This window comes from Narcine bancroftii, chromosome 8, assembly GCF_036971445.1.
Source record: "Narcine bancroftii isolate sNarBan1 chromosome 8, sNarBan1.hap1, whole genome shotgun sequence".
Lineage (NCBI taxonomy): Eukaryota > Metazoa > Chordata > Chondrichthyes > Torpediniformes > Narcinidae > Narcine > Narcine bancroftii.
The window spans coordinates 45,289,033-45,305,567 of NC_091476.1; the positions used below are offsets into that span (position 1 = coordinate 45,289,033).

Below are 16,535 nucleotides of genomic sequence, written 5' to 3' on the forward strand. Positions count from 1 at the left end.
GTTTTTTAAGTTTTCCATTCTCAATATATGACAATGCATTTAACACATGAAATACCCCAACAATCCCCACAAGCAATAACCCTTTAACCCCAAATGAACCTCCCCTCCTTGGATTGCCTCCTGTCCCTTAATGGCAACCACAACTCCCCTTTCCATTCGGTTTGCGAACTTACTCGCAAGCGTCAACCGATTTCACAGTGACCATTATTCTCCCACCCCCAGCCCCCCATTATTTTCCTATACTTATAACAAAGCGCTCTCTCTTTTTTTTCCTTCTTCCCTTTCTTTTATTCATCTGTAAATCTTTATATATACATTATCTTTACTTTATATTTTTACCTATTTTTGTATATTTTCTTGCCAGTCTTCCTTCTTGTCACTCCTCCTCCTCTCTTCTCCTGTCCTGCAAATGTTCAGCAAATTATTGGGCTTTCTTTGGGTCTGAGAACAGTCTATTCCGTTCCACAGGAATGAATACTTTGAGTACTGCTGGATGTCTTAATATAAAGTTATACTCTTTCTTCCATAAGATTGTTTTTGCCGTGTTGAATTCCTTCCTCTTCTTTAAAAGTTCGAAGCTTATGTCCGGGTAAAAAAATATTTTTTGTCCCTTATATTCCAACAGCTTATTGTCCTCTCTATCCTTTTTTCTTGCCTGCTCCAGTATGTTTTCTCTTGTCTACATCTTAGAAATTTTACCAATATGGATCTCGGTTTTTGATCTGGTGGCAGTTTCAGTACTAGCATTCTATGTGCCCTTTTGATTTCTGTTTCTTCATGTGAATCTGTCATTCCCAGCATCTTCGGGATCCATCCTTTTATAAATTCCTTCATATCTGACCCTTCTTTTTTATTTTTCACACTATGAACCATATTGACCAAAATACACTCAGACATTTCCCTCTTGAATATACACAGTCATTTTCTTCCCTTTTTCCCCCTCCCTTCCCTCCCTCCTTCACTCTCCTCACCCACTCAACGTTCAACATATATGATACATTAAACCCATTAAACAATGTCATCACACAATTAAAATAAACAAGAAAATTGTGTCATCTACTTTTACACACTGGGTCAGTTCATTTCGTCGTCTTCTCATTCTGTCATTTTAGGTGCTGGAGGTCTGTGGTAGGACTTCTCTGTTGTGTTCCATGTACGGTTCCCAAATTTGTTTGAATACTGTGATGTTATTTCTTAAATTATATGTTATTTTTTCCAATGGAATACATTTATTCATTTCTATGTACCATTGCTGTATTCTCAGGCTGTCTTCTAATTTCCAGGTTGACATAATACATTTTTTTTTGCTAAGCTAGGGCTATCATAACAAATCTTTTTTGTGCTCCATCCAAATCAAGTCCAAGTTCTTTACTTCTTATATTACTTAAAAGAAAGATTTCTGGATTTTTTTGGTATGTTGCTTTTTGTGATTTTATTTAATACCTGATTTAGATCTTCCCAAAACTTTTCCACTTTCTCACATGCCCAAATTGCATGTACTGTTGTTCCCGTTTCCTTCTTACAGTGAAAACATCTATTGGGTCCAATTTATTTAACTTTTGGCGTTAGCCTGTGTAACCAATTATATTGTATCATGTGTAACCTCGTGTTTATTGTATTTCTCATAGTTCCGGAGCATAGCTTTTCCCATGTTTCATTCTTTATCTTTATGTTTAGATCTTGTTCCCACTTTTGTTTGGGTTTACAGCTTATTTCTTCATTCTCTTTCTCTTGCAGTTTGATGTACATGTTTGTTATAAATCTTTTAATTATCATTGTGTCTGTCATCACATATTCAAAATTGCTTCCTTCTGGTAACCTCAGCCTGCTTCCCAATTTGTCCTTCAAGTAGGTTTTCAGTTGGTGGTATGTAAACATTGTACTGTGAGTTATATCATATTTGCACTTCATTTGTTCAAAAGATAATAATTTATTTCCCGAAAAACAATTTTCTATTCTTTTGATCCCTTTTCTCTCCCATTCTCTAAAGGAAAGGTTATCTATTGTGAAGGGGATTAGTTGATTTTGCGTCAATATTAATTTTGGTAGTTGGTAATTTGTTTTTTTCCTTTCTACGTGAATCTTCTTCCAAATGTTGAGCAGATGGTGTAGTACTGGTGAATTCCTATGTTGCACCATCTTTTCATCCCACTTATATAGTATATGTTCAGTTACCTTCTCCCCTATTTTATCTAGCTCTAACCTGGTCCAATCTGGTGTTTCCCTTGTTTGATAAAAATCTGATAGGTACCTTAATTGTGCTGCTCTATAATAATTCTTAAAGTTTGGTAGCTGCAAGCCCCCTTGTTTGTACCATTCTGTTAATTTATCTAGCGCTATCCTCGGTTTCCCCCCCTTTCCATAAGAATTTCCTTATTATTTTCTTTAGCTCCTTGAAGAATTTCTCTGTTAGGTGAATTGGTAACAATTGAAATAGGTATTGTATCCTTGGGAAGATATTCATTTTAATGCAATTTACCCTTCCTATCAGTGTTAGTGGTAAATCTTTACAATGTTCTAAGTCGTCTTATAATTTCTTCATTAATGGCTGATAATTTAATTTGCAGGCTAACTATTTTTATGTTGTTTCACCTACTGTAGTTTGCCAATACGTCAATTTTTTGTGACAATAAATCTTGTGTCTCTTTAATTTTTTTTCCGCTCTCTTCCAACTTCCCTCTTAAATCATTTATATCCATTCTACAGCAGCTTCTCGTTCCTCCACACTTTCTACACTTTTCCCTATTTCAGTCATGAGAAACTCTAAGCTTTGCATTCTGTCTTCACCTCTTTTCGTTTTACTTTTGATTGAACTAAATTCTAATGATAGCCATTCTTTTAATGACCTCATTTGTTCTTCAAAAAAGGTTTTATCTAAACTTTGTCCTTCTATTTTATCTTCTTCTTTCCTTTGAAATTCTTGGTCTTCTTCCTCCTCTTCTTCTGTGTCTGTATCTATGTCAGTGTCATCTTCTTCTCTTCTCTGTATCTTTGTATCTTCATTCTTCTCTGGTGACCACTCCTCAGCTGAGTCCCCCTCCCATCAGCGTTAACCTTTTCTTTCACTTGCGCACTGCGCACCTCTTCTTGGCTCTGAGAGCCATTTTTGGAGTCCACCGGTCGGAGGACACCGCACCTCTGGGGACTCCCCAACACCGAAGATCGGCCACTCCTCTCCATGGTGGCTCTCTGCTCCAATGTACAGGTACATGGCCTTCTTCTTTCTTCTCCAGTGAGTTTCCTTCTTCCCATTTCTCTGTTATTCTTACTTTTTCTCTTTTGGGTGTCACCTTCTGTCTTTTTGTAACTTTATCTTTCTCTTCCTGTATTTTATGTTTATTGAGCGCTGCTTTTTCACTTTTTTTGTCTTTTCTCTGGAGAGGGCTATTTCCACCCGACCAGCCATTACTCCATCATGTGACTCCCTTCTCCCCATAACTTTTGACGACCTTACTCATCAAGAACCTGTCAATCTCCACTTTAAATCTACCCAAATGGCGTTGCCACCTGTGGCACCCTCTGGGTGATCTCTATTCTTAAGGCAAGTCCTTTTATTCTAAGGCAGTGCAGTCTGGTCCTATATCTCAAACTAGTGTAAAACTTTCTCTCCAAATCCACTCTATCCAGCCCTTTCCTTATTCAGAAGGTTTCAATGAGTTCCCCCTTCATCCCTCTAAACTCCATTGAGTACAGGCCCAGAGCCTCTCATCCCCAGGATCATGCTTGTAAACCTCCTCTGGACCCTCTCCAATGCCAGCACATCCTAAGATATGAGGCCCATAACTGCGAATAAGATTCCAAATGTAGAATAAGCACTCCACATTTCATCCTTGCCTTTCTATTCTAGTCCTCTCAAAATGAATCCTAACATTGCAGATGTCTTCCTTGCTACCAACTCAACATTTAGGGAATCCTACACAAGGACTCACAAGTCCCTTTTGACCTCTTGTTTTCTGAATTCTCTCCCCATTTATAAAATAGTCACACCCCACTTTTGCAGTTCTAATATTTACAATTGTGATGTCAAACTGTTGAAAGGTTCAGGGTGCCATCCCTGGTCATGTGGCACTATTAAACCATGAACTTTACATCCAGGAGTGAATATGCAACAGGAGACATGCATACCTGCATGCAAACCAAGTTTGCTATCACACAAGTTATCTTAACTACAAATAACCACAACTACAGAAGATTAAAACAAACAATACCTGCCACCCCTCCCAGACAAGCAGGCACAGCACTCATCTTTAAAAAAGCTACTTACAAATTACATCAGACAACCCAGGATGGTTCTCTTTGAGGTGCATGTGAAAGAAAGCCCAACCCATCTAACATTCTTCACAGTTAGTTAGTTCTCCAGCACTGTTCATGACCCCCAGTCTGGAGCAGCCTGGGGTAGTTACCTCAGCAAGAGGACAGAAAAGAAAGGGAGTGGCTGGACCATACTTAGCTCTGGGGGCTGACCCAGGTACTGGCTCATGTAACTCCGGTGACCAATTGTAAGGTGACTTCAGGTGACCAATCGGAAGGTGGTACCCAATGTTCAATGAAATGGGAGCAGTAACCTTTAAACTCTTTTCCTGACCAATCAGTAACCCTCTGGTTTATGATATTTTTGTCTCATCCCTGTCCTGAATAGTTGACCTCTCTCTCCAATCACCCAACTAATCATGGGTTCAATTTATCCATTTAAATTTGATCCCATGGTCTCCATGTTTTGGGCCAGTTTCCAATGTGGTGCCTTGTCAAAACCCTTCCTGAAGTTCACATAGACTACATCAACTACACTGCCCTCATTCACACATCTTGTTAGACACAAGACACTGCATGTGCTGGTCCAAGGAAAAAAAATCAAATGCAGGAGGAACTCAGCAGGTCAGACAGCAAAAGTGGAGGGAGAAATTCAAGGGATTTCAGCCTGAACATCGACAATTCCTTTTCTCCCCACTGAGTTCCTCCAGCAGATTGATTTGTACAGCACATTTTGTTCTCTTTCAAAAATTCAGTCCAATTGGATCTCCCCTGAATAAAGCCACTTGGGTCTCTCTGAACAATCCCAGCCCTTCAAAGTACTTCTTCATCATGTCACTTGGATTTTCCCGAATGCTGGTGCTTGATTCATTAGCCTGGAATTACCTGGCTTATCACTGCTGTCCTTCTTAAATAAAGACACCACAGGTTCTGGGTTCCAACACCTGTGACCAGCTATGATTTAAAACAAAAACCAATCTGCGGAAGGAACTCAGTGGGTCGAGCAGCATCAGTGGGAGAGAAAGAATGGTCGGCATTACATCCTTTCATAAGGACCATTTCAAAATCATCTGAGCCCCATAAATCTCCACCTTTGCCTCCCACAGCAGGCCGCAATACATCTAATGATAATGTGTTCTAGAATTTCACCCCCACCCACCCCCGCCACCGCACCCTAAATTATTCTGCTTGATGAATACAGGTGAGATTAGCTTCCTGCCTCTTCTGTGCCTCAGAAATGTTTGGGCGTTTTCCACTCCAGCTGCTGGTTATTTTTTGTGTGCTTAAAAAATATGAATCCTGCTCTGATAGACATGGACAACCAACCTGGGTCTGCCTTGGAGCAAGAGGAATCCCCTTGTCAATGTCCACACACAATACAACCAGAATAACAATCCTGAGAGCCACAAAGCCTTTTGTTTCATCAACTGTCTGCATGACAATGACTTTCAATCGCCCTCATAAGAGGTCCTCAGGGCCTTTGTAAGACATTGTTCCTCTCATTAGCTCCTTGTTATTGCTTCCTGCTCTTTAAGTGACAGGAAAATGCAGGGCCTTGGGAGAGAGCTCTGCATTGCACTCAGAGTCTGAGTTTGCAGCTTGTGATAGCTCTGCTCCTTCTTCATGTCAGTGTAAATGGGGGAGAGGTGCTTTCAGGTGGCCAGAATACCCCGATGTAAAGCTGCATATTCTACCCCTATGCGGCTCTCAAGGTACCCACCTGAAAGAGCAGGAGGCGCCTCCAAGGCGCACTTTCTAACCCTCCTCTGGGAGGGAAAATCGCCGGTGGCTGAAGTCCCCCTAGGCACCTCAATGGAGCCGCCTGAAAGTGGCTGCTAAGGAGCGGGGTGATGATGTCGCAGTGATGTAATCAGTCCAAGACACGGCGCGAATTTGGAAGCACAGTATGCAGGCAGGGCATTACGGGTTCTGAGCAGTGAGAAAGGCTAAAACCATCATCAGTATTTCTCTTGCCTGCTCCATCCGGGGTCTGCCATAATCCTGTGTTCCTTCTGCTTCTCCTTCGTTGCGCTTTTACAGAACATTTTGTAAAATGTGGGTAGGAGTACAGCTACAGTGGACAGGAGCCGGAGTGCACTCCGAGGCACCTCCCATGCAGCTGTCCCTTTCAGGTGGACAGCCCAGCGCTTTCAGGGCTGCCACCTGAACGATTCCAAAGCTCTGCATCCACTTCTGCGGGAGCATTCTTGGCGGAGAATGCACCTGAAAGCGGCTTACAACTTACATGAATCTGCTTTGCTCTGTCCTCTACAACAGGAAGCATCTCTCACAGGCCAACCACTTTAATTCCACACCTATTTGCCACACTGACATGTCTGTCCATGGCCTCACATGCTGCAAAATTGAGGCCAACCATAAATTGGAGGAAAAACATCTTATATTCCATCTCAACAGTCTCTAATCAGAAGGTATTGATATCGACCTTCAGTTTCTATTAACCCCCCTCCCCAGTCTTTGGCTACCCCTCTGTCTCTTTTCCTCCAGCTCCCCAGTCCCTTTCTTTCCATCTACTATCTACCCTTCTTAGCCCTCACCACTCCCCCCATCACCTCTCAGCTTCTTTCTCTTCCGACACCTATCAGCCCATTACCTCTTACCTGTCCCTTCCCTCTCTTTCCCAACATGACCCTATCTTTTCATGCAGGCATCTGCCTAAAGGAGGGCTCAGGGGCAAATGTCAGCTGCTTTTTACTTCCTGTGGAGTATAATGTAAACTAGTTGGGCAGGGGGATGGGAACCAGAATGAGAGGGCAGTGAATAGGGCAAAAGACACACAAGTAGATACACTGTGTTGTGAGGAAGGTTTGGGAACATTGCAAGCCTAAGATTAAGGATTTAACTTGGGGTAATTTAGAAACTAAATTAAAAAGGGTGATGAATAGAGAACTGACGGCCTTGTTTTTAAATGTCCACAGTATAAGAAATAAGGTTGCTGCTCTATTAGCGCTGCTGGAAGTTGGTAGATATGACATTGTGGCCATCACTGAGTCATGGCTAAAAGAAGATCACAGCTGGAACTAAATATCCATGGCTACACAGTGTCTCGGAAGGGCAGGAAGGTAGGCGGGTGGGGTGGGGGGGGTGGGTGGTGGTGGTGGTGGTTCTGCTGGTTAAAAATAGAATTAAATCTTTGGAGAGAGAATACAATGAATCAGAAGATACAGAATCCCTGTGAGCAGAATAAAGAAAGCGTAAGCGTAAAAAGACCCTGATGGGAGCTGTACACAGGCCTTCAAACAGCAGCCAGGATGTGGCATGCAAACGACCGAGGGTGATAGAGAAAGCATGCAAAAGGGCAATGCTACAATAGTCATGAGGGATTTCAATATGCAGGCTGATTGGGAAAACCAGGCTGGTACAGGATCCCAAGAGAAGGAATTTATAGAATAGCTTCTGAGACCAGCTTGTGGCTGAACCAACCAGTGAAATGGTCATTCTGGATTGGGAATCCTTAGGAGGCAGTGATCATAATATAATAGAATTCGCTCTGCAGTTTGAGAGGGAAAAAATGAAATTCAGAAGTGTCCGAATACCAGTGGAATAAAGGGGACCACAGAGGTATGAGACAGAAACTAGCCAAAGTTCATTGGTAGGGCACTCTAGCAGGGAGGACAGCAGAGCAGCAATGACTGGAGTTTCTGCAAGAAATAAGGAAGGTATATTCCAAAAATAAAAATATTTAAGTGGAAAATGGACACAACCGCGGCTGACGAGGGAAGTCAAAGCCAAAGTAAAAGCAAAAGGAAGGGCATACAAGGAAGAAAAAAATGAGTGGGAAGAAAGAGGGACTATGAAGCTTTTAGAAGCCATAAGAAGGCAACTAGGAATGAAAAGATTAACGTTCAAAGGAAGCTAGCACATAATGTCAAAACAGATACCAAAAGCATTTTTTTAATTATATGAAGAGTAAACAAGATGCATGAGGAGATAATGGGACCAATAGAAAATGACACTGGAGAAATTGTAATGGGAGATAAGGAAATTGCAGAGGAACTGAATGAGTATTTTGCATCAGTCTTCACGGTGGAAGACATTAGCAGTATTCTGGACTTGCAAGGGCATCAGGGAAGAGAGGCAAGTGCAGTCACAATCACTAGAGAATAGGTGTTTGGGAAGCTGAATGGTCTTAGGGTAGATAAGTCTCCCAGACCAGATGGAATGTGCTTTGGGTTCTGAAAGAAGTAGTTGTAAAGATTGTGGAGGCATTAGTGGTGATCTTTCAAGAATCAACAGATTCTGGCATGGTTCCAGAGTACTGGAAAATTGCAAAGGTCACTCCGCTATTTAAAAAGGGAGGGAGGCAACGGAAAGGAAATTATAGACCTCTTAGCCTAACATCAGTGGTTAGGATGTTGATGGGGTTGATTGTCAAGGATGAGGGGTAAAAAAGCAATCAAATAATTTTAAATTCATTATACATTTTTATTTTTTATTTAATACCAAAACACAAGGAAGATACAGTTTTAAAGGAAGTGCATAATTGTTATTTTTTATTTAAAATCAAAACATAATTAAAAAAACATGTGTTATTTAACTATTTTACATTATAAATGTAAAATTAAAACAAAATGAAGCAATATGAAAAATGTATGAAGCAACTACAAAGGCCTCTTTCTTCTCAGCTCCATTCTAACAAAGTTATCTATTACTATATTATGATCCGCCTCAGTGGCCAACTGTCTTTCAATGGAGACCAAAGTTAACCCAGACAATCTATCCTCAAACATTGAAGAATGAAGGTAGAACATATGTATTTGGGCCGGCTAAAGGATTGTTCTGCCAACTGCGCTAGTTATTGGTAAGGTCAGAAAAATGTGGTACAATGTGGACAGGTTACGATAAATGGAACACGTGTCCTTGCCGATCATGAGTTTTAGTGTTTTTTTTAAATTTTTTAATTTTTCACACTATGAACCATACTGACCAAAATACACACAGACATTTCCCTCTTGAATATACAGTGTCATTTTCTCCCCTTTTTCCCCCCTCCCTTCCCTCCCTCCTTCACCCCCCCATCCCACTCACTTAACGTTCAACATATATGATACATGAAACCCGTTAAACAATGTCATCACACAATGAAAATAAACAAGAAATTTGTGTCTTCTACTTTTACACACTGGGTCAGTTCATTTCGTCTTCTTCTCATTCTGTCATTTTAGGGGGTGGAGGTCCACGGTAGGACTTCTCTGTTATGTTCCATGTACGGTTCCCAAATTTATTCGAATACTGTGATGTTATTTCTTAAATTATATGTTATTTTTTCCAATGGAATACATTTATTCATTTCTATGTACCATTGCTGTATTTTCAGGCTATCTTCTAATTTCCAGGTTGACATAATACATTTTTTTGCTACAGCTAAGGCTATCATAATAAATCTTTTTTGTGCTCCATCCAAATCGAGTCCAAGTTCTTTACTTCTTATATTACTTAGAAGGAAGATTTCTGGATTTTTTGGTATGTTGCTTTTTGTGATTTTATTTAATACCTGATTTAGATCTTCCCAAAACTTTTCCACTTTCTCACATGCCCAAATTGCATGTACTGTTGTTCCCATTTCCTTCTTACATACTGTTGGGTCCCATTTATTTAACTTTTGGGGCGTGATGTAACCAATTATATTGTATCATGCGTAACCTCGTGTTTATTGTATTTCTCAGAGTTCCGGAGCATAGCTTTTCCCATGTTTCGTTCTTTATCTTTATGTTTAGATCTTGTTCCCATTTTTGTTTGGGTTTACAGCTTGTTTCCTCGTTCTCCTTTTCTTGCAGTTTGATGTACATGTTTGTTATAAATCTTTTAATTATCATTGTGTCTGTAATCACATATTCAAAATTCCTCCCTTCTGGTAACCTCAGACTCCATTGTTGATGGTCAGTTTCTCGACACTTGGATTTGCCCCACTGCTAGAGCTCATGATCTCTTTGTACATCTTGGAATGAAAGAAACTCTTTACAGTTTCAGTTTGCCTGTCGATGACGTCTGAATGTATGAAGATGATGGCATAGCCGGAGCAGCTCTGGCGGCAGCGCTGCTGCTGGTTCGGACCTGTGAAAAGCAAGGGAGCAGAGATGTAGAGCTCCCGCAGGATCCAGCCGCCCAGTCGACTGCCATCAGCCCTGCACAGGCTTTGAATGGCCCATTGAGGGAGCTGACATTGGTTTTAATTGAAATCCTACAACCGTGGATCTGCATCCAAGATGGCGGTGCCTATTAATTAGCAGTAGCCATGAGGGGATGCAGACTCTGGGGAAGAGGAGGACTGGAGCAGGGCACCAGAGGATGGGAAGATCACACCTCCATCTGAGAGGGAGAAGCGAAGGAGATGACCTGCAGGGTTGGTGACCACGGTGGCGAATCAGGTAGGGGGCTCTGCAGCTGAGTGACCAGTGCATGCTGCGGGCTGTTGGCGACTCGAGGCGAGGAACCCGTGGAAGGTGTGGGCTCCTGGAGACTGCTGTCAGGAGACTCCTGCTGGGCTGCGGACTGCTGGAGACTGGCTCAAACTGGCTGGAGGGGGTACCAGCTATCAGAACCAGGATGCAAGGGAACACCAAGGGCACAGGAGGGTCCCTGAGCATGTTGGTGATCACCAATGATTAGGACTAGACTCTGTGTGGCTGCAGGGGTTGCAGAAGCGAATCTATAGACACTCAGTGACTCTGGAGGACTCTCTTTTGCTTCTCTCTGACTGTAAGACTGTAAGAGGTGCTTAGGCAATTCCTGCCAGGGCTGAATCTATCTGTATTGCAGTAGGCAAAAAGAAATTTCATGTAATACAACACTGATTTATTACGATGATAATAAATTGAATATTGATCTTGAATCTTGAGTTTGTGTCTGCTAAAAATTCTAATTTATTCACATTATCTGCATTGTCAAAATGCTTTGGATCTAAACCACTAAATTGAAAGCCACATTTTTAAAATGCTTATGTAGAGGCAGCTACTCTGCTCCTGCAATAACACACACACAACCAGATGGGTTGAGCTCAGTGAGCAGACTAGTTTATTGCAGGCTGCTGGGCTGCACTTATGCTCCCAGCCCGGACCTGGCTGAGAACCGCGTTGGAGGGCGCTGATGTCACGTGGTCCCCCAGTGCGGGTTTCTGAGCCCCGTGCTGGAAGGAAGGGAAACCCCCAACAGTGCCATTTTGGCCGCTGCCCCGCTATGTGGATTATAAGTGGGGCCGATTCACCTGCCTTGTGGTGAGCCGCCACACTTAAATCTTTTCCTTGTGCGAGAATCTAAGGACACGAAGTAGGATTCAACTATGAATTTCACACTTAAATCTTTTCCTTATGAGAGAATCTAAGGACACGAAGTAGGATTCAACTATGAATTTCTTTCAGGCATCAAATATTCCTTCATCCTCTGCAATTTCTTCATGGAATCTTTTTCTTTTACACTCTCTGTGCTGTTTGCAATCTGGATTAATGTCACATTTTCTCACCAATGCGATGGCTTCATCCTCAATCAGTTTGAATTGAGATTCATACTCATTTTGCATGTCTTTCATATCTTTTTCAAAAAGCTGAATGAAATGAGAAGCCGTAACCAGATCTAGACTCTCTGCTGTAAATGTATCGATAAATTGAAAGCCTTGTCTAGCACTTTACTCCTATTTATAAGAACAACTAAGAATTTGTAAATAGAGTGTTTCAGTTTACCCTTTGGCTCAGTGAGCTGTTTAGGAGTACAGATTTTTTTATCTCACCACCCAGAATTCTTTGCAGAGCAACTACTAGTGCTGGTAAATTCTGCAAGACAGTCTCTACTGATGAGTTTCTGGACGCCCATCTAGTATCACAAAGCTTCTCTAGAGTCATTGCAAAAGATTTGATATAATTGCATTGTTCTTCGTTTGATACTGAAAGACGAGGTAAACTATCAGAAAAAAAGGTATGGAAACTTTCTAGAGTTCCAAAAAAACTTGGCTTGAATATTGGAGCTTACTGCATCATTTAGAACCAAATTTAAATGCTGTGCCCAGCAGTGTATAAAGAGTCCATTTGGAGCAAATTCCCTAATCTTTGTTTGGAGACCAGATATTTCACCCGACATGGTGCTTAACACATAGTAATTGACAGCCCTAAGGTTTTTGATTGCTGGAAGAACGAAGTTGAAGAAATCTTCAGCCCTTGCTCCAGGTAATTCTCTGAATTGTATAAATTGTTCCACTGCATCACCGTTTACTGTTACATATTACAAGGATAAAGAAATTCATCAGTCTGCAAATATCAATAGTAGAGTCAACAATTATTGCAAAGTACTTTGCCACCTTGATTTCAGCTATTATCTTTGATAGAACCTGGGCTGATAAAGGACTGTACCAGATCATTTTGTGTGTCATGGCTGAGATACAATGCATTTCAATCACTCTGTAATAAATGTTGCACCAGTAATGTATCATTTTTGGAAAACACCTTAATTGCCTTCATTTGAATTTGGGAACCTAAACCTTGATACTCGTGATATCCACAGAATGGAAATCCCTGTTTTCCCAACTAGAAGACATCATGTGTCTGCCAAATGAAAAGTAGCCGTTCAATCTCTGACATTTTTTCTCTATTTGCAATTTCTTTCATCTTCTATCTGTTCCACCCAGACAGTTTCTTCTTCTTAGTGTTCCTCCATGGCATTCATTATTGGAAAAAAAATCTATGACTACAGTACCGAAAATCAGGGAAATGATGATTGCACCCATGGTCGGAGAGCAAGGAAAGTGCATTGGCTAGGCTATGGGTGCCATAAGGGTTTGGCTTCTAAACACACGCTCATTTCTCTTATATTATGCGAAATATTTCATTGCCTAGCTATAATATACATAATTGTTTTCTACATTAGTTAATTTCACGTTTCAGTATCCTCAACATCCATTGGAGCGCTTTCATCCCTAACGTCGAAGTACTCGAGATGGCAGAGGTCGACAGCATCGAGTCCACGCTGCTGAAGATCCAGCTGCGCTGGATGGGTCACGTCTCCAGAATGGAGGACCATCGCCTTCCCAAGATCGTGTTATATGGCGAGCTCTCCACTGGCCACCGTGACAGAGGTGCACCAAAGAAAAGGTACAAGGACTGCCTAAAGAAATCTCTTGGTGCCTGCCCCATTGACCACCGCCAGTGGGCTGATCTCGCCTCAAACCGTGCATCTTGGCGTCTCACAGTTTGGCGGGCAGCAACCTCCTTTGAAGAAGACCGCAGAGCCCACCTCACTGACAAAAGGCAAAGGAGGAAAAACCCAACACCCAACCCCAACCAACCAATTTTCCCCTGCAGCCGCTGCAACCGTGTCTGCCTGTCCCACATCGGACTTGTCAGCCACAAACGAGCCTGCAGCTGACATAGACTTTTACCCCCTCCATAAATCTTCATCCGCGAAGCCAAGCCAAAGAATAGTGTTATTATGTATGAAACACCAGTGTCGATGCTGCGCAATTGCTCAGCCAAGGGAAGTGTAAGGTGCTCCTTCTGTCCGATAGCCCACAGGTCACCCTTGGGCAAAGTCTAGTACCTGTTTAGCCTCCTAGTCAGGGTCACTTGAGGCCATGGATTGCAGATGATGGATGATTTTTACAAGCAGATTCTACAAATTGGAATTTATGATTGTGAAACTAAAACTAGCAGATGAATCTACTGATCACTGGCCAAGGTTATCCATCCAGAATGGACACTGCAACTGAAGAGACAACGGGAAACCACTTCACTAATTTTCCCTTGTATAATCATGACCTCAACATTGACTACTGTCTCAAAGATGGAGACTTCACCAAAGGAGAACAGGGGAGGCAACAACTACAATTTGGTGGGTCAGAGTGCATGACAGATGGAGAGACATAATCGCCTACGCTGAACGGTAAGGCACCTGAATGAATTAATGAATAAATGAATGAATTTATGAAACTTGGGGTTGTGACTTGTGACATGATCCACGGGATCATCCAGCGTCAGAAAGGAAGTGATAATGTCATGGTTTGTTTTGGTTCCCCAGATGCCAGGGTCCCAACAGCTACCAGCGCACCATCGGCTACCAGCACATCACAGGAGACTGAGCACACTTTTTCATTCATAAAACATTTTATTCCACTTACATCAACTTTACACATTTTCGATAACAATTATGCTTGTGTTTTTATGAAAAGTCCAGAAGACATGAATGCAGCTAGCCATACAGCAATGTATCTCATTACTTCCCTGTTAACTTCTTCACAGCCACATGCGTGTTAGGCAATCAAGACCACAAATCAAAATGAAAAAAAAACCAAAGTTACCAGATAAACACATGGGAAGATCTTTACCTCTTAAACATACATTATCAAAGTTAAGCCCTTATTTTCATCTGTTCTTACATTGACAATAATTTATTTTAAATACAAATAAAATGTTCAGATGTATAGCAAAATGAAGACATGAGCAATGGTGAAACTTGCAACTCATGGAATGTTAATCCTCCCCTGCCCTATCCCAAAAGTCCTGAGACATGTAATGGTGCGGGTTTGCTCTACCGATTAGCAACTCTCTAGAAATTGCATGACTCGCATTGAATCTGCCATTTCCCAATACGGACACTTAAGTTAGGGGCATCTTTCTTTGCTAGTACAGGACATATTTGACATTAGCTTTGTGGAAACCACAGCAACAAAGAGTACTAACCAAACATTTAAAACTTCCATAAAAATTCCACACCCTGAATTTACATTGGCCATCTGAAACATACAGTACAAGAGTTCCCAATATGAATGGACTTCTCCCCAATCAAACACAAACCATATGGGAAACACAGACCCAAAAGTGAGAGAAGCTCTCCAAAGACCTAAAATAGAAACTAGTGGGACAGCATAGATTACAAATAGTCTTGATGGTGAAGATTCAGGAATGAGGCAGATAGAACTAGAAGGGGGAAGTTTAGTTCTCTCCTCTCTCGCCAGCATCAGCTTCTTCCCCCTGGTTGTTTGAAGTCTATAATGTCAAGTTATCTCGCAATTACTGGATTATTAATGTGCTGTCTTTGTAGGAATCTTCATTCAGTGTATCAAGTTCTGCAATTGCTTCATCAAATGCAGTCTTTGCAAGACTACAAGCTTGTTCTGGAGCATTAAGAATTTCATAATAAAACACCGAGAAATTATGCGCCAGTCCCAGGCGGTTAGGGTGTGTTGGTTGCATCTCTATTTAACTGATTTCAAACGCTTCTTTGTAGGCTTTTTGCAAAATTGTGCACTGTCTCTTTCTTGTCATCTCCAGCAGCCACTTCAGCTAAGAAATTATAGTAATCCCCTTTTATTTTCAAGTAGAAAACTTTGCTCTCTGGTGTAGAAGCACTGGCAATCAAGAATTTATCAAGAAGATTCAACACATCATTGCAGATGTCCCGCAGCTCGGACTCGATCTTCTCCCGGTACTCGCAGGCCATCTGCTGCTCCTTCTCGTTGCTCTCGGTCTTCTGCTTGATGCTGGAGATGACCCGCCAGAACGAGCGCCGCACCCCTACCACGTTCTTGTAGGTGACCGAAAGCCGATTGCTAGAAAGATCTTCCAAGGCCATGCGATAAAGTTAAAAAAAATGTTAAAAATTGAGGTTCGACTTTTATCGCACAAGGGAAAAGGCGCCACTTTTAAGAATGTGCTCAGGGGGAGTGGTCGCCTACCCTGCTCCCCCTCTAGCTCTGTCACTGGGTTTACAGAGTACCTGGTGGTGCATGAAGGATAAATGAAGAATAAATATAATATAACTCACGATACAATGTTTGCATACTACCAACTGAAAACCTACTTTAAGGACAAATTGGGAAACAGTCTGAGGTTACCAGAATGAAGCAATTTTGAATATGTGATTACAGACACAATGATAATTAAAAAGTTTGTAACAAACATGTACATCAAACTGCAAGAAAAGGAGAACGAGGAAACAAACAGTAAACCTAAGCAAAAATGGGAACAAGATCTAAGCATAAAGATAAAGAATGAAACATGGGAGAAGCTATGCTCCGGCACTATGAGAAATACAATAAACACGAGGTTACGCATGATACAATATACCTGGATACACAGGCTATACATCACACCTCAAAAGTTAAATAAATGGGACCCAACAGAATCAGACAGATGTTTTCGCTGTAAAAAGGAAACAGGAACAACAATTCATACAATTTGGACATGTGAGAAAGTGGAAAAATTTTGGGAAGATCTAAACCAGATATTAAATAAAATCACAAAATGCAATATACCAAAAAACCCAGAGATCTTTCTTCTAAGTAA

General features: G+C 41.5%; 1 pseudogene; it reads right to left on the reverse strand.

Moving 5' to 3' along the window:
* Nucleotides 1-14,632: 14,632 nt before the first annotated feature.
* On the reverse strand, nt 14,633-15,822 carry LOC138741989 (14-3-3 protein zeta/delta pseudogene; annotated as a pseudogene).
* Nucleotides 15,823-16,535: the final 713 nt, after the last annotated feature.